The sequence below is a fragment of the Nyctereutes procyonoides genome, unplaced genomic scaffold (assembly GCF_905146905.1).
Source record: "Nyctereutes procyonoides isolate TBG_1078 unplaced genomic scaffold, NYPRO_anot_genome, whole genome shotgun sequence".
Classification (NCBI taxonomy): domain Eukaryota; kingdom Metazoa; phylum Chordata; class Mammalia; order Carnivora; family Canidae; genus Nyctereutes; species Nyctereutes procyonoides.
This window is the reverse complement of record NW_026575125.1, coordinates 7234376-7258453: the sequence shown is the minus strand read 5'-3', so window position 1 is coordinate 7258453 and position 24078 is coordinate 7234376. Positions and strand designations below refer to the sequence as shown.

General features: G+C 43.5%; 1 protein-coding gene across 7 annotated transcripts in view; it reads left to right on the top strand.

The window, feature by feature from the left end:
* MID1 (midline 1) overlaps window positions 1-24078 on the top strand; it is a 344420-nt gene that overhangs the window by 187577 nt on the left and 132765 nt on the right. Inside the window, exon 1 of one of the 7 annotated variants that reach the window (XM_055338672.1) lies at window positions 1588-1841. The exons of 5 other annotated variants lie outside the window; for them this stretch is intronic. The gene's annotated coding sequence lies outside the window, so the exon portion shown is untranslated. Of the gene's footprint in view, window positions 1-1587; window positions 1842-13289; window positions 13326-24078 lie in introns of those variants that run through there. One more of the 7 variants, XM_055338676.1, reaches the window with a different exon arrangement.

Below are 24078 nucleotides of genomic sequence, written 5' to 3'. Positions count from 1 at the left end.
GAGCGTTACAGTTTAACAGGAGAGAGACTCGAGAGTATATGATGACAGTACCGCATGGAAGTGACAGCAGAGGTGTATTACGGTTTGCTCAAGCTGGTGCTTATCATCTCCTGATTTGGCACGACTCTTTCCAACTTGGTGTTCGGTGTCCTCATGGTGGGAAAGGAGGGAGTGTTTACACTATGGAAATTGGCAAAGGCCAACCCCAAATCCTCAGGGGTTTTTTGTTGTTGTTGTTTTCTTGAAAGCCGGTTGTTAAACATTTACCAGCACACCACCTGGGTGTCTGTGAACTGCTTTATGAGCATAGAGGAGGGAAGGGATTAATCTGTCCTGGGGCATTGGGGAAAGCACAGAAGAGGGGGTGACATTTGACTTTGTAGGCTGGTAGGGGAGTAGGCTGAAGGAGAAGAAAGATGGATGGAACTTTGAAAGGGCACAGTGATGGTGAGAGCAAATCCCAGCTCACATTTACCTTTGGGATGATGACTGCAGAAGGCAAATGCAGTTGTCTCCCTAAACCATTAATGCCCTAACTTGGTATTTTTGCCTCTGATACAGGGTTTTAAAAATATTCACTGAATTACTCTCACAAAATTTTAGTCACTTCTTTGGGGAGGGGGAGGAATATATATATACCACTGGCGCTACACAAAGTAGTCTTTGGTCGACTTGCACTTTTTTGAAATTCAAAGGTAGATTTGCATTGAAATCACACTGGTTAAGAGTTGAATTAAGTTACTGTTTATGTAGAGTCAAGAAAGCGAACTTTGGGACTTCTTTTTAAGTCCGGGTTTAAGTTCTACTGAGAGGATGGCCAGCTAGGTCCCGGTTGGTTAATAAGCTCACCAGATCAGCTCTGCTGGTGAGGCAGCCGCAGTGAGCAGTAGGTGCACTTACCTTAGACATTTTCTTCTTAAGGACACATCAGTGTTTCTTTTTCTAGTAACAGTATTATCTGAAATCATGCCTCGGGCCCTCAACAGATAGATTCTTGGTCCTTTGTTGCATTTCAACAGATTTGTGCGCAAGTTCCCATTTAGATTTGGGTTTGTTTGTTTGTTTTTAGACTGGAAGTACAGTTCATCTATATGGAAATGAGGCAGGTGCCTGTTTGAGTTAAGGTGTTCTGCATAACAATCTGGATTCCTCCCCCCCCACCCCTCCCATCTTTGCCAAAGTAGCACTTGGTGCAAAAACACCCTTTTCAAGATATGGGTGGGTCCTGAATGTTGCACTCTTCTGGCCAGAGTAGTTGTGCACCTTCCAAATGCCTTTGTGCTTTTTAAGGAGCTCCTAAAAGCCAAAGGCCTTAGGGCCCGGGCTAGTTGAGTTAGGCTTTGAGCCGATCCAGAGCGTGGAGATAAGAATAGAACTCATCCTTTACTTGGGGAGCGTTCGCAGCGTTTCCAGCTGCTTCCAGCCATTTAAATCCCGAAAGCTCTCTAATCCTCGCGGAGGCAGCATTTCTGGCTCCCAGGACCCACCCCTTTCTCCTGATTGGCGGGGCTCCTCTGGGGCCCAAGCCAGCCACCTACGACGTCTCTGAGACCCGATTTGAAATAAGAGCCAGGCGGTCCTCGCTTCCCTGAGCCCGACTTTTCATAGGCTGGGGAAGAAAAGCTTGAGAAACTTGACATTGTCTTGGGCAGAGTGCGTGTAGCAACAGATCAAAGAAAAAGGAAGAAAACGTGCTCTTTGCTGCCTGTGGATCTCCCTGAGTTGCTTTTGTCTTGCGGGCTTCTGTTGGGTTTGGTGTTTCCCCTCTGAAGACCGCGGCGTGGGCTTCGAGGCAGCTCGCTCCCTGCCGGATGGGTCATGGAATTCTAAACATGAGGCAGGTAAGCGCCCGGGGGCCGCGAGGGCGGCGCAGCCGGGGACCCCCGCGACGGTGCTGGGGCTCGCCGGGCTAGCACATGCCCCTCCAAGTCCGGCCGTTTGCCCTGGAGTCGCGGCTGCATTTTCCGAAGGGAACCCGAGAGGCCGATTTTCTGAGCCCCCCCCCCGCACCCCCACCCCCTTCTACCCCCTCCCCACTTTGCCTCTAACGGTGATTGGTGATGTCAGCCAGTCATTGTAAGGGGCTTAAAAGCGGTTTGTAGAATATGTAAATCAATTCCAGTTTGCAGTCGCTGGAATGTATTGTGCAGGATCCATCTCGAGCTTTTAGCCTCCATCCTGCGCTTCGGATTAGAAGAAAGATAACTGAATATCCTGAAAAAGAATTACACGGGGCGTCTTATCTCATTTCGGCTTCCCACTCTGAGCACTTAACTGCGTTTGCGGCTGAGAAGGCGGAACCGGCCTCAAATGAGCACAGACAGCCCTTCCAGAAAAATGCAGATTAATTTTTCTGTTCCAGCAGTTTTGAAACTGTGTTGCTTCTGGACGTGAGAAGACAACCCCGAAGCAGTGAGCTGAGCAAGGCTCGGGATTACTTAAAATGAGTCTTTGAAAGGAATTCTAAGCAGGCGGCTCCTTCCGTGGCTTCGGGGCAGAATGATAAAATTCCTTATCAGCCCAGGCAGAGGTTTACCATTAGGGAAGGAAAAGAAAAAAGTGGGTGTACGAAGCCAAGGGTGTAATAGCCAAGGGTGCAATTTCCAACTTCTTCCAACTCACGGAAGACTCTGATGTCAATATGTACACGGGAAGACCCCTGCTCCTAGAAAGGGAAGACGAGACTGGGAACAGGCTGCTAGGCTGCCCAGGGCAGACAATTACTAGAGGGTGTTAATTGCTTTTGCCAGTTCTCAACAAATCTGGGGAGGAAAAGTTAGCATCTGTCTCACCACCAGAAAAGCTCTGCCTTTTTTTTTTTTTTCCTAAATGGGTTCGGCAACCCCCCCCCCCCAGCACTTTGGGATAAGTGATTTGCATAGGAAGCCAACTTTCCCTTTTGGGGCGGGCGCGGGGGGGGGTGGTTTAGAACTTTCTCTCTGTTTCCTGCCGCCCCGGGCGGTGGTGCGGAGCCCCTACTGAGCCGGGCGCGAAGACCCTCCGCCGCTTGTGCCCCAAGCAGGCGTGGTAGGCAAGTTCCCGTGAGTGCAGAGAAGCACATTTACACGAGCAAGTGCCGTGTGTGTTTTCAATGAATTGCCCTTGCCTCTCTGGACGCTGTGGGGCCAAGGCTCACTTGCTTTCAGTTGTGCAAACCCACAACTGACCCCATTCTTTTTATGCCGGGTGGGATGGAGGAAAGGAGCAAGAGGCCCAAATGGAAAGGATCTAAAAGGCAAAAGAGGAGCGCAAAACATTTTTGACAAAGGTCCTTAGCTGGAACAAAGGAGTCATTTGATCCTGTGCAGGGCCACCTGTCCTCTCCTTGGTGATGTCTGAGCTCAATTTTCAGAATCCCTGTTCCCACACAATCCCTGTGGAACGGCGGCACTCCCCGTGCCTGATGCCAGAGGCATGCTGTCCGGCTTGGCATGACTTCCCCCATGCCTAGCTCGCTGTGGCATTCGCGTGAATTGGAATTCAGCCCGGTATTGAAGTTTTAAGGGTACGCATGTAATAACTCCTTTGTTACTTAGTGAATGAACGACTTTTTAATCCTCTGACTCTGTGTGTCTAATAATTTTCTGGCCTGTTCGGAGGGTGCGGTGGGGGTGGGATGTCTCAGGGTGGGGGGGAGTGGGCGGAAGGGGGGCAGAGGGGGAGACTCATTGCTCACCCAAAGAATCAGGGCAGCCCAGCGTTTCAGGAATCTAGCACATTGTTCCACAGCAGCCAGAACAACAATGTAGAGAGGATGGTGGAGTTATTGGTGTGGATTAATCCTAACTTTATTTGAGGTTCTCTTGGGGCAAACTGCTGCGTCCAGGCTGGGTGAATCGCACCCACCAGCCAATTTGCCATCCCAGCCCGGCGGCCCCAGCCGGATTTGCAGCGTTAACTATCAAGCAGGTCCGTGTGTCATCAGCTCCGCAATGAAATCCAATCTCTTCGCTGAGGAGTGATCCGTCCCGAGGGCTGCACAACCCTGAGCAATGGTGCGGCAGCCAAGAGGCCCTTGCCACGTACCAGGCATAGCAGGTAGCCAGGAGCTGCCAGCAGAATTAGAAAGTTGCCTGCCTGGAGATGAGATTCAGAGGGGTTTTGCTTTCTGCCAGGGTGGCAGGGAAAAAAAAAAACCCACATAGAAGGGTAATATTATTTAAGGGTTCCTAAGGTCACGCTGAGTTAGGACAAAAGCAAAGTGTAAACCTGGTTTGCCTTTATCAGGAAGTAATTTCAACGTGTGTGCCAATCTTTCTCTGCACTCTGATCATAAATGGGAAACTTTCCTGAAACTTCCTTGAGAAGGAATTTGCTGTGTTCCCAGGCAAAAGGAAAGGCATGGCCACCTGTTGTAGAGGCCCAGCCAAAAACAACAGGTTTGCCTGTGGCATTCCCGCAACTGCAAATATCCTCCCCAAATAGCGCACCACTCATTGTCCTTGCACATGAGAAGAACAAATAATTCTTTCTCGGGCTGGAAAAAAAAATCAGCTTCTCCAGACAGAACTGCCTACCAGACCTATTTTGTGTTTTTAATATCCTGATGACTTTCCAAAACGCTCTAGGAGGAGAAGGTGCCCACTCTGATCTCTGATAGACTAAAACAAATCATCACCTTACAGGGTGCCTTCCAGTGTGAAGGGAAAAAATTAGGTAGTTAGCCAATGCTTCAAGCAGCTGCTCAATTCTTGCAGAGCTAGCGTGGTGCTATTACAAGGAAGCTGTGACTCGCCTGTTTTGCATTCTTCAGATTGGAATTAAAATGCCCAAGGACATCTGGTTTAATAATGAATGTCTTTGTATTAATCTTTCCTTTGAGGATTAGGAAGTCCTTTACGAACATGATCTATTTATTCTCTGTCACATCCCCAGGAGAGAACGAGGTGGCAGTTTGATCCTCATTGAACAAATGGTGAGGTGAAGGCAGAGAAGGGTGAAGCATAAAAGACACACAGCAAATTAGGTGCGCTTCTGTCCATGAATCCTACCCACTCCGAAAGACAGGCTACCTGTGCGCCCGAGGCTCGGAATCAGAAGTGACAGGGCTTAAAACAGGACCCTTCTACAGCGTCCTTTTTCTTACTGGTCTGTAACCAGCACGTAGCGTCCCAAGTATGTTTTATGGTTCCCTTCATTTGAAAGTCAAGCCTATAAAAGTTTAAAAGGCATTTCTGTTCTCATTTGTCCCAACATTGAGATAGAAAGATATGCTAACTAACCGGAATTTCAAATATGTATCTGAGAAATGTTCCCTTTCAACAGCTGTTTCAAGTTTTTGCACGTGGTTTGGAGGTTGGTTTGGAGGTCCAGGGTCTTCGACACACGTTGAAATGTTCATGCCTTCCCTGCTCTCTCTCCCTTGCAGGGAATTTATTAACCATAGGACTTGCTGTCAATTAAAGCTTCTTATTGGTCGTTTTGAAATATTCAAGTCGGCTTTTCCTTGCCATTCGTTAGGACATGGGTTCGTAGTTTGCTTGGCTATGGCCCGCATAGGCTGTGGGCAAATCCTTTAATTGGTAGGTGCATGTTATCCGCAGACATTCCAGCAAGTTTTAAGGCTAAGTGTGTATGTGGATGTCTCCTGGCTTTGATCCCTTGTGTGGTAAATAGACATCCAAGGTAGCTATGGCAACCTGGACTGCACGGTGTTTTGTGAAGGGGGGGCGGGATTGGTCACCCGACAAAGAGTCATTCAATTTGTTCGATGAGGAAAAGGTGAGGCCGATCAGGACATTTTTAACCCGCATGATCTGAGGATCCCAGTTCATCCAAATCATGTGGATTTTTTTCTCGATGGGCAAAAAGAATGAGTGGTTAGCCACGACCCAAGTATTCTGCAGATGAAATTTAAATGCTTTCCAGTCAAACGGTTGCTACTTCCAAAAAGCAACTTATGAAATGAAAGGGAAAGCCAACATATTACATCAATATCTATGTTGTACTTGGTGTGAGCGTTTGCATTTTGAGAATTTGGTGGGATTTTCCAAAGAAAGGCCGCAGTCCGGTTGGGTGGTGTGCATTTCAGTTATCCACCTGCAGAGGTCAGGCTTGAAGTGTGTATGACGGAAGACCGGCGGTGGACGCCGCTGGGAGCCAGATCAGAGTCCAGGAGAATTGCCCTGCTTATTTGGAACAATTAGTTAGCGATTCTTTAATCTTGTGACCAAAGCCACGATGAAAATGAGTTCATTCAAGGAAGAGAATATCAAATACTCTGTGATTAAAGAAAGGGCTACAAAGCCAGGTCAAACAGGAATCTAATCTCCCATTTAGATATGGGATGGTTTTATCAACATGATTCTTTCTGGCTCATTATCAACTCCTTTTATTTCACATGAAACTCATCTCGGGGTTTTGTTCTAGAAGGTTGCTTGCCTAGTTTTACGACCTGGCACGTCCTAGAAATTTATTTCAATGAAAGGACAAAATATTAGGGACCCATCTGGATCCACCAGATCCCCGCCCCCCTTCCCCCCACCCCCCACCCCGGAGGAAAATATCCCTCAGACACAGATTAGGATGGTTAATGGCCTCCAGAAAGTCTGGTCGTGTTAAAGAGGTCAGAAAATTGCGGCACTGGAAAAAAAATGTTTAGAGAAGACTTTCCTAAAACAAAACAAAACAAGCAAACATAAAACTAAGAACTTATCTGCTCTGTGCTATAAAAGAAGTTTTGGCTTAAAAAGGCATAAACAATGGAAGATGTACTGATCATTTGTAGTGCAAGTGGATTTAAAGGTTTTATATACAGTCAACTGTTTATGATGAGTATAATACAGAGGCTCTCCTCCTGTTCTTACATTATTCAAGGACATTTACTGAGTACTTATAGAATTAATATATGCAGTAGTCCATTCATTTAAGCTACTTTAAATGATTATTATATGCCTTTCTGGGCTACAAACATGATTTTAATATGATCCCTGCCCTCAAAGGACTTTTGATCTGATATATAGTTTATTGTACCAGTAGCATAATGTAAGTTATTCGTGGGCAGAATGCCTGCTTCTTGATAACTATACTTGTATGGATAAGGATCTACTTGATAAATTGATGGTAGCCAAAGATTTCTTGAACTTTGGCGACTTGACAAGTGATTTGGATTTGTGAAGGTTAGTTAATTTTTAGCTACATATCGATCTGTAGAAAGTTACGAATTCCTAGTTAAAATACATTTATCATCATCATTATTTTTTTTAAGATTTTATTTATTTATTCATGAGAGACACAGAGAGGGAGAGAGGCCAGGACACAGGCAGAGGGAGAAGCAGGCTCCATGCAAGGAGCCTGGGACTCCAGGATAACGTCCTGGGCTGAAGGCAGGCACCAAACTGCTGAGCCACCCAGGGATCCCCGTTTATCATAATTATTAAGTAGCAATTTAACCAATTTTTATCAATAGAGGAAAATAACTCCAAGGCAGTCCCCAATCTAGGAAGACCTTATGCTCTAAGAGTTTGTCCTTTGAAACCCTGGATGTTTTCCAATGAGAAATGATTCCATTTCCAGAACTCACTATCTTAAAAAATAACCAATCAGATTGACGTCAGATTCAGTTCTGAGTTTCGAGGACATGCCTCCATGTTACACAGGCTGGAACCCAGAAGGAGAAAGAGTTACCATTACTTTGGCAATTCTTGAAGTGGGTAAAGTTTACACTAGTGTTTACGCCTTTCCTTCTCCATCTTTCTGATACCTTCTGGGTCCCATTGGGACCCCCTATCCTAATACACAGAGACTTGAGTTTCTTTAATGGCCCAACCTCCCCCCTGCCCTGCCCCACCGCCAAATCACACTCCTACTTCCTTCCTCTAGACAATGGCCTCCACCAGGTGTTGGGGAAGAAGCAATATGGATGAGCTAAAGCTCATGACTCAGCCTTTCAAACCTCAGGATGGATCTTGGAGAAAAAGCAGTAGAGCCTGGAGCTGTAAAAATCACAATTGCCCTTTGCAGGACAACGTCAGTGGGCAGGGTCATGCCTTTGGCAGATGGGACTTGCAGATGTGTCCACCCGTGAGTCCCATCTCTACACTTATTCTTTTCTCAGCATCTTGCTTCAACTTATGGACCCACTGAGGTCTTGGTGAGTGACGGCCAGGGAAGCACAGGGAGCCAAGTGAGGGGACAGTGAAACGGAGCACGTGGGGGTTTGGCTTGCTTGTAAGGATGCTCTTAGTAGACTGAGCACTGTCTATTGGATTAGAATAAATGGAAAGAAAAAGAGCTGGAGCTTCCTCTTATCAACACAAGTATTTTTTTTAAAGATTTTATTTATTTATTCATGAGAGACACAGAGAGGCAGAGACACAGGCAGAGGGAGAAAAAGGCTCCCTGTGGGGAGCCAGATGCAGGACTCTGATCCCAGGACCCCGGGGTCATGCCCTGAGCCACCCAGGCACCCTCACACAAGTATTTGAAATGGTGTGGATGTTTCCAGTTAATTATTTGTCTACCAATCTTGGGACTGAGTTATTCAAGAGCAAGGGTTACATCTCAATTACCTTTAAATCCCTGGGCCCAAGCACAGTGTCTGGCACACACAGGGAATCAGTAAATATTTTATGAGCATGTGCTAGATGAATTTTGGCAGGAAAGAGCATATTCCAGAAACCATTTTCAAGAGGAAGAAAGGATGTTAGAAGGGTTGGGGAATGGCAAGGGCCGAATGGTTTGACCTGAGAGAAACATGAAACATAAAAGTAGGTTGCAATTGCTTAACCAGGTAACCCATGCGGTTGTGTTCTGGGTGAGGACACAGCCTGGAACGTGTCCGGCAGCTTTGCTTAGACTCTCCATGATGGGGCTACAGAAGCAGTTAAGAAATGGGATGTGTCCTCCCATAGCTCAAGGCCTAAAAGCAAAACCAGAGTCTGCTTCTTGCTCTCATGAAGCCCGACCTGGTGTCTTAGACCTTTGGGCCATGTGCAGTTGGTTTATTTTGCCAGGGGAGTGGCACGCCCAAGGTCACTCAGCAACTGAGAGAATGTTTCTGAGAGGAGACTGAAGTCTTCTGCTCTATCCTCTGCACATGGCGGCCACATTTTCTCTACGAAATTTAAGACATATGCTGGACAAAGCATTTTCACTGCTTCTGGGTGTGACAGACCATCTGAGAGTTATGGTTAAAATGATGAAATAGAAATTTCTGAGACATTTAATGGTTTAGGGAGACAACGGGACTAATACATTTTCAAAGGGTTCACGCAGTAGACTATGTTATCTGTCATATGTCAAGCGGTAGAGTGTGGCTTCAGTTGTATGTATTTTGAAGTGGCCTTCACCAAATAATTAAGAAGAAAGGAGCTGTTTGTGGACAAGTGGAATTTGTTGAATGCTCACTTGCCAATAACGAGATGAATGACCAGATAAAGAAACAGATAAATGGAAGACATCACCAAATATTAGAAATCTTTATTTAGGACATGTGAAGAGTACTGGTGAAAAGTTGAGCACTTGTGGGTTGAAGTTGTCACTCAGAAGAATGCTGTCCCCTCCATCAGGGAGCAAAGGTATGAGCAGGTTTACTTCTAGAAACTGAGTCTATGGACTCCCCATCTTACTGTCTTTTGACTACACCACATGCCTTCTGGTAAGATGTAATTTGGGTGTTTTGGGGTCACGGCCTAATTTAATGTGCTGATAAATGCCAAGACGGTTCCAGCGGGGTTGATGGTTTCTAAAGAGTCAAGAATCAGGAAGGACTGTGATCATCCCCTGTAAGGAGCAAATACTATCTGAAAGATCCAAATGGTCACACAGCCTCATCTTTGGATTTTGTGCTACTTTTGTCTACATATTCTTTGCTCTGATTTTAGGCAAGTGTGAACACATCAGAGAGCAAAACCTTAGGAGGATTATGTTTACACAGAAAAAAGTTGTAGGAGAGAGGGGAGTCCCTTTCTCTGTGAATTAATCAGGGGTGCTTTGTGAAGGAAAATGAAATGGAGCAAACAGAAGGGCGAAGCAAGTATGAGTCGTTTTAGTCTGCATCTGGGGAAAGCAGAATGGAAAAATTGGCTACTCACTGATGGACTCAGTTGAGGTTTTTCTCATCGGTCAGGGTGTAAAGAGGATTTCTAAAGAGGTATCGATGCTACCGCGCTCTCCATATGACTCTGGGTGAAAGAAGGAATAATAAAAGTCAGAATAACTGAGTAAGAAAAATTTCGGAGTGGAGGAGAACGTGATAGGAGACGATTAAATAATAAATATTTACTGATCAGTGCTTCTCAGCCTGGAGGAGACACTTCCTGAATATTTTTAACATTTCCCCTTTCTAACATTTCAGCTGTCAGAATGGAATAGTTCACATGTAAACTACATTGTTTTGGTTTAACTAACAAAGAGTGATAAGACATGAATTGTTTGTGACAGCCCCGAACATTGATAACAGAAGACATTAATGCCTGCAGACACAGCCTACATGGTAAAATTCTGGGAGCGAAAATGCTTATTATGTTAGGCCAACATGCTTTGACCTAGTTTTGCTTTCGTGCTTGGAAATTATGTCAGTATTAGTTACATCATCCCCGCGGATGAGCAATTTCACATTCTTGTTTATTTCAGCCTCGTTTTATTCGTTTTGTAGATTTAGTTCCGAGAAGCCAAACTAATCCTCATTGACTTGCACTTTCCTTTTGAAACGAGTCTTCTGCATGATAAAGAGAGAATTTCATGTATTAACAAAACAATCCAAGATGCAGTCTTCAAAGACATTCATTTCTCCTTGATCAGGAGCCACTGCCCCCATTGAAGGCTCCCAAGGCCAGCCAGTTTTCTGCTGATCAGAGTTAGTCTCCCTTTCTTTGTCGTTTGGGGGTGGAATAGATGACTGTGCCTAACACTGTCCGAGTTGAGTAACAAGAAAATTACAGAAGACAAAGAGCTTGATGGGACATTTCCCGGCCCATCGGCCTTAGGCTGGACCACTGTGTATTTCTGCTCTATTTATCCAGTAGAAACTGGCCCAACATATTTTTCCTATTTAACATTTTTATGGGATAATTTTCAAAATGAATTATTTCCTCCGTTGATTTCAAACACATTTTTTCCCTGCCATTTAATACTTTATATCACTAGGGGAAAGAACCACTTAATTCTTTCATACATTTATGAATTCAAATCTTCAAAGAGTGTGAGTTCTTCCAGTGATCAACTTACATCAAATTTACAAGTATAATTTGCTACCAAAAGACCTTGAATGGTTTTTGGTGCACATGTTTTGGCATTCCTTATTAACAAACGCAATCAGGCAAAAGCCCACAAGAATATGTATTCGTGGTTCCTCTTCAAAAAGCGACCCACAGTATGCTCTTGTTTTCTAATTAAATCCCTTTGTTGTTAGCTCCTCTGCAAATCTTGTCTGAATGCAGAAAACCCAAGAAGGGAGCATCCCCTTCAAAGCACTACCAAACCCCCCGAGTTTTAACCAGGTAAACTGCTGATTGGCTGTGGGTCATTTCAGGGAACAGTCTGAAAGTCACTGGCCTAGGCGCGAGGCCTAACTGTGATCTCAGAGGGCTTCGAACCTTGTTTGAACCGTCGACTCAGGGTGTCAACTCAGAGTATTGGAGTGTCCACATTATCCTCATGCTAATTTAAATACTAGCATCTCTCTCTCTCTCTTTTAAAGATTTTATTTATTTATTTGATGTAGAGAGAGTATGAGCAGAGGAAGGGGCAGAGGGAGGAGCAGGCTCTCTGCTGAGCAGGGAGCCTGATGTGATGTGGGGCTGGATCCCAGGACCCTGAGATCATGACCTGAGCCAAAGGCAGGTGCCTAGTCGACTGAGCCACCCAGGCGCCCCTTAAATACTAGCATTGAAGAAAAACTTAGAGGATTTCTGAAGTCCCTAGTGAGTCTATAAACATTATCATTCCTGAGCTGGCCAAAGATGTGAAGTACATTGTGTGTCTCTGAGAGTGATCTCCATTTCTAGGTATTGATGGGAGACTCCCAGCAATTCTGATTATCGGAGGCAGACTAGGAAAATATTTCCCTCATTTTATGTAGATAGTGGCCTTTCACATACATTATTTACACCCTTTTACCCCTCACTTTATCCTGGAGATCTTTACAAGTTTGCCCAGAGCTTCCCTCTGCCTTTTCCTTTTTTTAAAAAAATATTTTATTTATTTATTTATGAGAGAGAGGGAGAGACATAGGCAGAGGGAGAAGCAGGCTCCATCCGGGGAGCCCGATGTGGGACTCGATCCCAGGACTCCAGGATCACGCCCTGGGCCTAAGGCAGGCACCAAACCGCTGAGCCACCCAGGGATCCCCTTCCCTCTGCCTTTTCCTAAACAACTGTGCAGCATTCCATCGTGATGACGTGCCGTGATTTATCTGCCCCTTCCCTTGCTGATCATGTGGGTTGTATCCGATCTTTTGCTCTTAAAACAGTGTGCCTAGAAAAGCCTCAGACATCCATCAGTTGGTGTGGGGTGGGTGTGTCTGTATTACAAATCCTAAGAAATGGAATTGCTGGGTCAGTTTCTAATTTCGACGAATAAGTAAAATTGCCTACCCGGTGTGTGCAAGTGCTTCCCCAGAGCTTCCCCAGAGAGTGCATCATCCACCGTCTACATTTTCGCCTACTTAATACGTGAAAAGAGGTATCTCTGTGTAGCTTTCCGTTTGTTTCTCTTCTGGGTGATGTTGAACATCTTTGCATGTATTTTAGGGCCGTTAGCATTTCTTATGCAGTGTCTGTCCACATCCTTCTTTTTGGATTGTTCCTGATACTCATATTTTAGTCCATCTATCTTTGTAATAATCATTCAATTCACCAGAGTGATACATCTTGTTGACTCTCCCCAGGTATGTTGGAAATAATCCGAGAAGGACTCCTATCATAAAGTAGCTAATTTCTGAAGATTTTATATGAATGAAAGTGGAACTGGTTCACAGCAAGCATTCATGCAAGAGTCCAGATTTCTAGGCCTGTTTATTGCTTTGTCTTCCGCTCCCTAGCTAACAAATGTCAAGTGCCTGAGCTTTATAAAGCACAAATAACCTCCAAATTTGCTTGCTACTGAAGGTCTAATTCTGGGAGGATGCTCATGTTGTTAGTACTCAGTTTGTTGGAATTATGACCGTTTCCAAGGACATAAGAGGGCCCACTTTAAATACTCAAGATCCTGGAAGAATCTTTAGGGCAATAGCCTCTACTTTTCCTCTCAAAATACCAAAGGTCAATTATGAGTGGTTTTAATATTTCTGCCCCATGGGGTTTTGTGTCAGCCTTCAGGAAGACTGGGGCTTTATGATCAAGACCAACCAGAGGAGAGCAGTTGCCTGGGTCTGAGGTTTCAAGGTATGTTCTTTCTTTTAATAAGGAAAATCCGGGGCGCCTGGGTGGCTCACTGGTTGAGCATCTGTCTTTGGCTCAGGTCATGATCCCAGGGTCCTGGGATCGAGTCCTGTGTCATGCTCCCTGCAGGGAGTCTGCTTCTCCCTCGGCCTATGTCTCTGCCTCTCTCTCTCTGTCTCTCATGAATAAATAAATAAAATCGTTTTTAAAGATAAGGAAAATCATTTCATGCTTATAGATATATACAAGTACTTATTATCATTTTATGGGAATGATCCACCTACTTCATCATGATGATTGCAGTTACCTCCCCAGTAAATGGAAATAATAGTCACAGTATCTATCTTACAGGGTTATTATGAAGATTAAGTGAGTTAGTCTCTCACTTAGAAGAGCACCTAATACAGACTAAATACTATGTAAATGTGTGTTAAATAAGTTATAGAGTGGTGGTTGTCAAGAATTGTGAAGGGTATGAGGCTTTCCCCTACTTGCTAGCTAACAGGTTCTCCTGCCACTGTTTTCTTGGGTGTTGGCAGAAGACATGAGACTCCTGGGGCAGAGACAGAGGGTTTTATCACTCACAGGGCACAGCAAGCAGCATGAGCCTCAGTATCGCACTCGTTCTCGCCAGCCCCAATCCCACAGGGTAACCCAGAGCAGCCTCGCTGGATGCTGTGCAGGTGGTAGATTTGCCCTGTGGGTGTGGATCCTGAGCTGGAGAATCTGAATGTCTCTCTTCTTTTTCAAGATTTTATTTATTTATTCATGAGAGACCCAGAGAGAGAGGCAGAGACACAGGCAGAGGGAGAAGCAGGCTCCCTGCGGGGAGACCGATGCAGGACTCAAACCCGGAACCCAGGATCACGCCCTGGGCCGAAAGCAGATGCTCAACCACTGAGCCCCACAGGGGTCCCGAACCTGAATCTCTTACTATAGACGGTAAGTACAGCTACCCGTTGCTCTGTGGGGAGACAGGATCTTTGTTTTCTAAGACTGTTCTCTTCATAAAGTGAGAAAACTAATTGGTTGCTAAAAAGTACCTTTGTAGGACAAGTTCTCCTCATATGCTGAAACAATACCAAATCTCATTGATGGACATGATCACTTATCATTAGATTTCATGTGTTAAAGGAAAAATTATTTTTTTTAATTTTTAAAAATATTTTATTTATTTATTCATGAGAGACAGAGAGAGAAAGAGAGAGAGGCAGAGACCCAGGCAGAGGGAGAAGCAGGCTCCATGCAGGGAGCCCGACGTGGGACTCGATCCCAGGTCTCCAGGATCACGCCCTGGGCTGAAGGCAGCGCTAAACTGCTGAGCCACCCCGGGTCCCAGGAAAAATTGTTCTGACCCTTGTTAAAACCGTAGGAAAACTTTATTTACGACTTTCATGATAGCAATAGGGGAGAGAGATCTGACTTAGACCGTGCAGCTAGAAATTCATAGCATGATGGAAACCTATTAACAGGAGACATCAGGGTAGAGGGGTTCTTATTAAGCCAACTTAAGAGGATTCTTCCTGAAGGCAGGTCAGGGTGACGAGATCTTGAGGGTGGGGGATTGTCTCTAAACTGACTTAGCAGGATTCTTGCTAACACTGGGCTATGTAGGCCCAGCAAGGATAGAGGCTAAGATTGAGGCCTAGTCAGGAGGACTAGGGCACCAGGGTGGCTCAAAGATTGAGCATCTGCCTTCGGCTCAGGGCATGACCCCGGGGTCCTGGGATCGAGTCCCCCATCGGGCTCCCCACAGGGAACCTGCTTCTTCCTCTGCCTGTGTCTCCGCCTCTCTCTCTCTCTGTTTCTTGTGAATAAATAAGTAAAATCTTTGAACAAAAAAAAAAAAAGAGGAGGACTGAGGCAGCCTGAGTAAAGTTTGGTTAAGAAAGGAGCCTTTGTCATACAGCGTGATCCAAGAAAGCATTTCTTCTTCATCTGTTTATTCCTTACAGTGGTTCCATGATTTTACAGTATTATGCACCTTATATTTAAAACTCTACTTGGGGGATCCCTGGGTGGCGCGGCGGTTTGGCGCCTGCCTTTGGCCTAGGGCGCGATCCTGGAGACCCGGGATCGAATCCCACATCGGGCTCCCGGTGCATGGAGCCTGCTTCTCCCTCTGCCTGTGTCTCTGCCTCTCTCTCTCTCTGTGTGACTATCATAAATAAATAAATAAATAAATAAATAAATAAATAAATAAATAAATAAATTTAAAAAAAAAACTCTACTTGGAACTGAAATTGTAATTAATACTCGTGTTTATGTGTTTCTGTCCTGCAAGCAAAAACAAAATTACTTGGGAGAGCGGTAAATACAGAAGGTAGAATTGGTAAAAAGTATACTTTGAAGGTGCATAGGGCTGCTGTTACTGAGAGCTAAGACTAGCCATGACCAACTCTACGACTGAATGTGGCCATTTGGATGCTCTTGTTTCCCAGGGCTCTGTTAGTGTAGAAATGTGGGTTTTCTTTTTTAAAGATTTTATTTATTTATTTGAGAGAGAGAGAGCAGGAGCAGGGGGAGGGGAGAGGGAGAGGGAGAGGGACAAGCAGACTCCCCACTGAGCAGGGAGTCCAATGCGGGGCTCGATCCCAGGACCCCAGGATCATGACCTGAGTTAAAGGCAGATATTCAACCGACTGAGCCACCCAGGCGCCTATAAAAATCTGGCTTTTAAAAATATTTTTCTATTTTGAAATAATTATAGATCCTTAGGAACCAGTGTACAAGGAGGTCCCATGTACCCTTCACCCACGCCTGTCTCCTTAACCCCTGGCAACCAGGAATCTGTTCTCCATCTCTATAATTTTGTCACTTCAAGACTATTATATAAATATAATCATGCAGTGTGTAACCTTCTGAGATTGGTATTTTTTATTCAGCATAATTCTCTGGAAGGTCACCCAAATTGTTGCGTGGATCGCTAGTTTGATTTTCTTCATTACTGAGTAGTATTCCACAGTGTGGTTGCACTGCAGTTTAACCGAGTACCTGTTGAGGGATATTTGGGTTGTTTCCAGTATGGGGCTATTACAAATAATTTGCCATGAGCATCGGTGTACAGGATTTTGTGTGACCATAGATTTCCATTTCTTTGTGATGGGAAGTGTGATTGCTGAGTCATGTGGGAAGGGCATGTTACATTTTATACTCCACTGCCAAACAGCGTTCCAGAGCGGCCGAACCATCACACATTCCCACCGGCCATGGTCAGTGACCCAGTTTCTCTGCATCTTCCCCAGCATTGATGTTGTTCCTACTTTTATTTTGTCCATTCTGGTAGGTGTGCAGTGGTATCTCATACATATTGGTTTTTTAAAAGATGAAGAAATATTTTCATAATCTGATGTAGCTGTAGTCAATACCTCCCCGCTAAAATTCTCACACCTATATGGGCTTGTCTTGGTGCACGGCTGAATTGTCAAAATTCCCAGTGATTGCTGGGTCTCCAGTGAAGCCCTGGCTAGGATGCTGATAAGCAATAAAGGAGCAGTGTTGTGTAAAATAGGTCTTTCAACGTTAGATTGGCCTTCGATTTACACTCTGAGAAACACAGAGAATTGATACTTCCTCAAGACACAGCGGACCCACACTTCACACATAGTCACCTTGGGGAATAGATCCATTTAATGCTGGGAAGAGTTGTCGAACATTTCAACTTTCTCTTCCCCCAAACATGGTCCCTTGCCTTTGCATTTGCTTAAGTTAAATAGGGGCATGACCCAGCTCCATTGTCGATATATGTACAGATGGGCAATATATACGCAAACACACCTTCACAGCCTCTTTGGGCTTGCATCCTAAATGTTCCCCAACACCCAATCTAGTTTCTTCCAGGGCAGGGTTTCTCAGCCTTGGCGCTGTTGACATTTGTGGTTGGACAGTTGTTTGTGGGGCTCTTCCGTGTATCCTAGGATGTTGAGCAGTATCTTTGGTCTCTACCCATTGGACGCCAGTAGCAACCCCTGCACCCTCCCAAGACCTGATAACCAAAAATGTCTCCAGACCTGCCACATGTCCACTGGGGGCAAAATACTCCTCCCTCCCCTTTGAGAATCACTGGTCTAGGTAGAGAAGAAGGAGAATGTCAACCTTCAGGGTAGCTCACTGGGTTGCAAGCACTTGATGAGCATCTTACCACGAGGTAGATTTGGGTGCCTGCCTGCCTGATCCCTTCTGATAAGTACCAATGTCTTTAAATCTGCTTCTGCACCTTACGGCTGAAAATTAGTGGTTAATGGAGAGAGATATCAGCCCTTGTTTCTTGCAGAGCTTATGCGAATCAGACACACATAATTAAAAACAAAACTTTGTGCAAGTGTGGTTTTATTTTACTTTGTATTGATAGTTGATCACTTAATGTTAGATATCATGACTATTTCAACAGATATAAAACAGAATAAATAATATCTTTATGAATGGGGTATATCTTTGTGTGCATAGGGAGTTTCATAGAGAAATTGGCACAGTCCTGGATATTCCTCTGATTTAACTTGTTCACTGAATTCTCTAATGGTAGACGTTTTAAGACGTTTAAAACAACTCCAAAACAGGCAAGAGAAAATACAGTTGGTTTTTAAATCTTAAATTATAACTATGTGGTAAAAATAATTACTTCATTGTGTAAAAATACCATTTTTTTAAACCTTAGCTTATGTTTACAAGGTAAAAATAATATATTTCATATTTATTATATCTTAATATGTAAATGTAGTTTTCTATTGTAGACTTTAAAGAGGGTGAAAGTAATTATTGTTTGAAATATTGTAAATAGTATATTCTTATGGCTTTAAGAATTAAAATATGTGCTTTATATTTGCATGCAAGTCACAGATTACCAGAGAAAAGAATAAACTATAACCTCACATAAAAATTACATCTTACCATCTCAGTTATCCAATTTAAATTCCACTTTTATTTGTCACCCTTTCCTCGTTTTATTAGCAACAGAATGTAAATTGTTACAGCGTGCTCAAAAATGTGGACAATAGTTATCATTAATTCACAGCCATTATGGCCCTGCCTGTAAATGACACCATTGAGTGGTATTGTAGTACAAATCCCCCAGGAACGCTGAGCCAATGCAGAATGGAGCCTTTCTTTCTCAGGAGTAGAGATTTATAAACTGCCTGGAGGTATCGCTATTTCTAGATGAAGGTGTGTCCTGAAGTGGTTTTGTTCTTTTCTACATGCCTGTGATCCCATCGCACTAAACTCAAGTGACACTTAAATACAGCAAAGGCTCTCGGGAGTGTATGAGTTTTAATAAGACTATTTGCCAAGAAAGGAAAAAGAGTAGACCGAGATACGGATCGACTCCCCACATGGTAGAATAACATTTGTAAATGTATTCATTTCATTATGACAAATAATACTTGAAAATGCTTGAGTCTATTTCAAAAGTGCCCAAAAGGATTTGTACATTATGTTGAGAAAAGGCTTTGGAGAAAGAAATATTGTATCCCTATGAGCCAAGAAAATGATCTTCCTTTGTTTACAGGATTACGTAGAGGAGGTTTGGCTTCTAACACGCGAATACACATTTCTTCATAGGCTAAAATTGCCCTTCTTGTAGGATATGATACTGGCTTTCTTAATTTAATATTCTTCCAGAAAGTCTCTCCGAAGTTATAGCATTATAACTTCATTTAAGATGTGTCTTCTAAGGGCCCCTGGGTGGCTCAGTCGGTTAAGCATCTGCCTTCGGCTCAGGTCATGATCTCGGGGTCCTGGGATCTAGCCCCACATCGGGCTCCCTGCTCAGTGCGGAGTCTGCTTCTCCCTCTCCCTCTGCTCCTCCCCCTGCTTGTTCTCTCTCCATCTCAAATGAATGAATACAATCTTTAAAAAAAAAATCTATCTTCTAGTAACATCACACACTTTTGTGTTTCCTGCATAGTCCTTTTGATGAGCAGAGCAAGAGGTTCATTTATTTTTTGGAGTTATATAGCAAAGGGGTACCAGACCTCGAAATAACAGACCTCTCATTTCCAGTATTGCCTGACAAAGCTCTCTTTTAAAGGTACAGTGTCAGGGGACAAATCAAATATGGCACGTTGGTCCCCAGTCGTGCTCATCTTTGCCCTTCCTTAGTCCTTCCTATGCAAGGAACACATGAGGTGACCTTTTAGGGTTACAATATCTTCTTACAAATTGGGATTGATTTGCCGAGGTTATGACAGCAGCTGAACGTTCCCTGAAATCCATAAAATGTCAGTAAAGAAAGAAAGACTTCAATTTTTTGGCAGTTCTTTTATACAATTCTTTGAATAAGTCCTCGAAACCTGTACAGTGGAGGATCTGAATTTTTCCCAATGCCTAGCACAAAACTTATTTGCCTATCTGGTGAATGTATAGATTATTGAATTAATGAATAGAAAGATCATTTTTTTAATGTAACATTGATTATTTGGGATAAAATGTCCTCTCCATGTAATCGAACATCATAATTAAAGCTGTAGGGATTTTTCAAACACTTTACCTGGTACTAAGTCTCATTGGAGCCCCTCAAGCTGTAATATATGATAAGAAAGCAATATTCAATAGAAGAAAAAGTTTGTCAGTCTTAAAGGTGTTTACAAGAGAGACAATCATGTTTTTTCCCTCCTAAAATTATTTCAAACTGTATAATAGCTTGAGATTTTTAACTTTGAATCAGTGTCATTTCAAGAAATGTAATGTCATTTCAAGAAATGAAGAGTATTTCTCATTAGTTCCAGCCTAAAGTGATACAGTGCTTCTAGATTTTAAATTACTGTGTTCTGCGAAATTAATGTCGAGGTAGAGCCCTCCCTATATATAGTTCGTGATTTTCTTGCAAAAAACATGTATGGATTTGTGTTTTTTTTTCAAAGATTTATTTATTTATTTATGAGAGAGAGAGAGAGGGAGGCAGAGAGGCAGAGACACAGGAGGAGGGAGAAGCAGGCTCCATGCTGGGAGCCTGATGTGGGACTCCATACCGGGACTCCAGGATCGCGCCCTGGGCCAAAGGCAGGCGCTAAACCACTGAGCCACCCAGGGATCCCAGACTTTGTGTTTTTAAATTTCAAGTTTTCTCCTGGAGCTTTTGTCTAATGACCATGTTAAGAATCTAAATATATTTTTTAAAAAGAATCTATATATAGTCAGTATTTATCATCCAAATTATAAGCATGAATATATAGTTTTTCTTTTTCTTTCCAAAAGGCTACGTTTGGCCTTTTGCCCAAACAACTTTTTTTTTAACAAAAAGCTATAATATTAAATAATCTGTTAATAATCTCTAACATTTACCTACATGTGTTAACAAATGCTTTTCTTTCTGTTTGCTAAATTGCTGCATAAATGCTTTAAAAATTATGTTACCATTGACCGCTGAGACATGATCTTCATCACTTTCAAAAACACCCCAGTTTTTAGGGTTGAACCATCATAGTGGCTTTAAACTAAAGATCCCCCCAGCTGAATTCCTTACCCATCACCCATGGCACAGACTTTACGTCACTGGGAGTTGAAAGTCTTTGGTTCATTTCTTCGTACCTTGTCCCATTTGAATTCCCATAATGTCCCCAGCATACCTTTTCTGGTGGCCCCCAGGAAGGCTAGCACAGCAGGGGAGGGGATTCTCCTGAGCTCCCTTCCCATCTGGGGCATCGTTCGCAGGTACGCTTTGTCCTCACGTGAAATCTCTGTCTCCCTATTGCTTTTACCCATGTTTGGACCCCTCTACACAGCACAGAACACGTGCAGTTACTCTGTTCTCTGACAGCACTTCAAAGACAAAGCTAGCAGGGCCTTCTGGGGGCATTTTTCCAGGTTAAATATGCCCAGATGTGTTTGATTTGGACTCTATCCTTTAGGATCAAGCAATGTTAGTAAGTACAAATGACAAATGTCCAACAGTTAAATGATCTGTCCGTGGGAGAGACTTGCCTGATTGGAGGAAAGAGATACCATTCGGCTTCTAATACCCAGTGATCTTAAAGCCACCATTTAAAACTCTTGCTGCTTGGATTATACAGACTTTGCCTAGCCCACTTCTGGAGTGGAAATTCTGAGTCTTTGCTAGTGAGCGAGCAATAACAGAATGGTGGGCATCTAGGAACTGAGAAAAAGAATCATTAATGGACAAGGTTTGAAGTTCGTCCTTTTGCTTGTCTGATACTCCACGGATATTCGTCATATCTTGGTGTGTGCTATGGGACTCAACATGATTATCAACGAATGGAATCCTAAGGTGGAAGAGAAGAAAATAGAGGGTGGATAAGTGGGAAAAGAAGGGAATTAGGAATCAGGAGCTTTCTTCAGATATCTGGAGACTGGAAAGCAACTGAAACTCTTTTGAACATCTTAAGAAATGACATCATTTTTACAGAAAAGACGGAAACCCTGGAAAATACATACAATGTGTTGGCAATAAGGTGTTCAGGGGTTGACAGATCGAGCCAGTGTCTGGTGAAAAGTAAGGTCTTGAAGAACTAGATCTGGAAATCAGGCCTGTCTTGCCGCCTGCCTAGCACAGTACTGGGCAGGTACCAGGTGCTCCATAAATATTTGTTGAGTAAATGACAGAATGAGCATCTGGCCACAGAGTGATGTCCTGAACGGTGTTGCCGAGACACACAGGCATCCCGTGGACGGGAAGAATGGTTTGTGGGCTATTTTTATCATTTCAAAAAACTCAGAGAAAATTGTGCTCATTACTTTTAAATGATTATTTTCATCAGATACTTCTTTTTTTAAAGATTTTATTTATTTATTCATGAGAGACAGAGAGAGAGAGGCAGAGACACAGGCAGAAGGAGAAGCAGGCTCCATGCAGGGAGCCCGACATGGGACTCGATCCCGAGACTGCAGAATCATGCCCTGGGCCGAAGGCAGCACTCAACCGCTGAGCCACCCGGGCTGCGCTAAACCTGGAGATTTGTGAAGTTAAAAGTGAAGAGGTTTTAAAAAACCACTGTGCTAAGTAAGAGAAGCCAGTCATAAAGGGCCACATAGTGTGTGATCTATTTATATGAAAGGTCCAGAATAAACACATTTCATAGAAACAGAAAGTAGATTCGTGGTTGCCAGGAGTCAGGAGGAAGAGAGAATGGGTGGGGAGTGACTGCTAATGGGTACAGAGTTTCTTTTGGGGGGTAGGGAGTGGCAGTGATGAGAATGTTCTGGAATTAAATAGTGGTGGTGGTGGTGCCACAACTCTGTGAAAACACTAAAACCACTGAATTACATTTCAGTAAAACTGATTTTCAAAATGATAAGCACAGCACCTACCCTTAAAAAATAAAGAAAAAGAAGAAGAAGAGGTCCTTCACGGTTAAAAGGTCAGGAACCACTTGTTAATTATCTCTCTATCTCTCTCTGCTCCATCTCTCTAAAGGGAACCAGCAGAATATTCCCTAGAGAATAGAAGTGGGCTCTGCTATTGGTTACTTCCTTCTTTCTTCAACCCAATAGCTGGGGAAAATGTGTGTGTGTGTAAGTGTAGTGGGGCAGTGTGCAGAGCTAGGTCATGAGACTCCCAGGATCTGTGGACACTCCCACACTCAAGGGGTGAAGTTTAAGCTGTTGGTACCCTTCTCATACCACATGTGTCTAGGCCAGGGGTCAGCAAACTTGTTCATAAAAACCAGATAGTATTTTGGGCTTTGCCCAAAATGACTCAACTCAGCCATAAGCAATAGGCAGAAATGATTGGACATTGACATTTGAATTTCATGTAATTTTCACATATCACAAGATACCCTTTTGATTTTTTTCCCCTCCAACCACTTAAAAATGTAAAAACCATTTCTAGCTTGTGGGCCACACAAAACAGGCGGAGGCCTGTGGTTTGCAGATCCCGGCTCTGGGCTAATGGCTTAGAAAGGTACTCGGCCAATCCGCAATTTGTTGTAAAGCAAGTTAAATTCCTTACCCAAGCAATAAATAATGCTACATTAGATTTAAAGGCCAAGCTATTGAGAGACTAAATTGCACCAGTCCACTTTTTAGCGAATTTTGAAAAATCAGCTAATAGGATCTTTTCTTAAGAGTATTTAGAGTATAATAATGGTACTTTGTGTGGTTTTGAGATTTTTATTTTTTAAGTCAGGGAATATCTTGAACAGAGGCCATTAAGAAGTCTGCCAAGGCTGTGGATTTAAAGCCCTGGGAATTCTTCATTGCCCCTGGCTGCTGTATTTTAAGAGCAAAGTTATTCATTAAGTTCACATTTAAAAAAAAAACCTATCAACAATGCTTCTTTATACTTTATCTGCATTTGACACACTTTCAGAGAGATGATCTTTAATTTGACTGATGAGTGCATCCATTGTTATTTTAATGACAACTAATTTACAGAAAGAAAAGCTGTTCAGCAAGGGTGTCTCTTAGACCTGGAAATAACTGTCCCCAACGTTCCAATCCAGGAGGGAGTATTTGGTGTTAGATGACTGGCACGGGATGTGGCCGCTAGGGCGCTGGAAATACTTCCCAGGTAATGAGCCGGAAATGCAAAAGGAAGAGAACAGTTGGAAATATGTTGGCCATTTTACACCACATTTTGGGGAGCTATTTCCTGATTTGAGCAGAAGCCAGAAGTTGAAGAACATAGAGACTTGGCGGACGTCTGACCTACTGCCCTCGACCTCCAAACATCCCCTTCAGTTCTGTAATGGAGGTGTTTAGATCCATTAATTTGAAGAGAAATGGAACCTATATTCACTGGGATCATAAATAAGAGAATTCAGTGGGGGGGAATCAAATGTCGAGCTCACCACAATTTTCA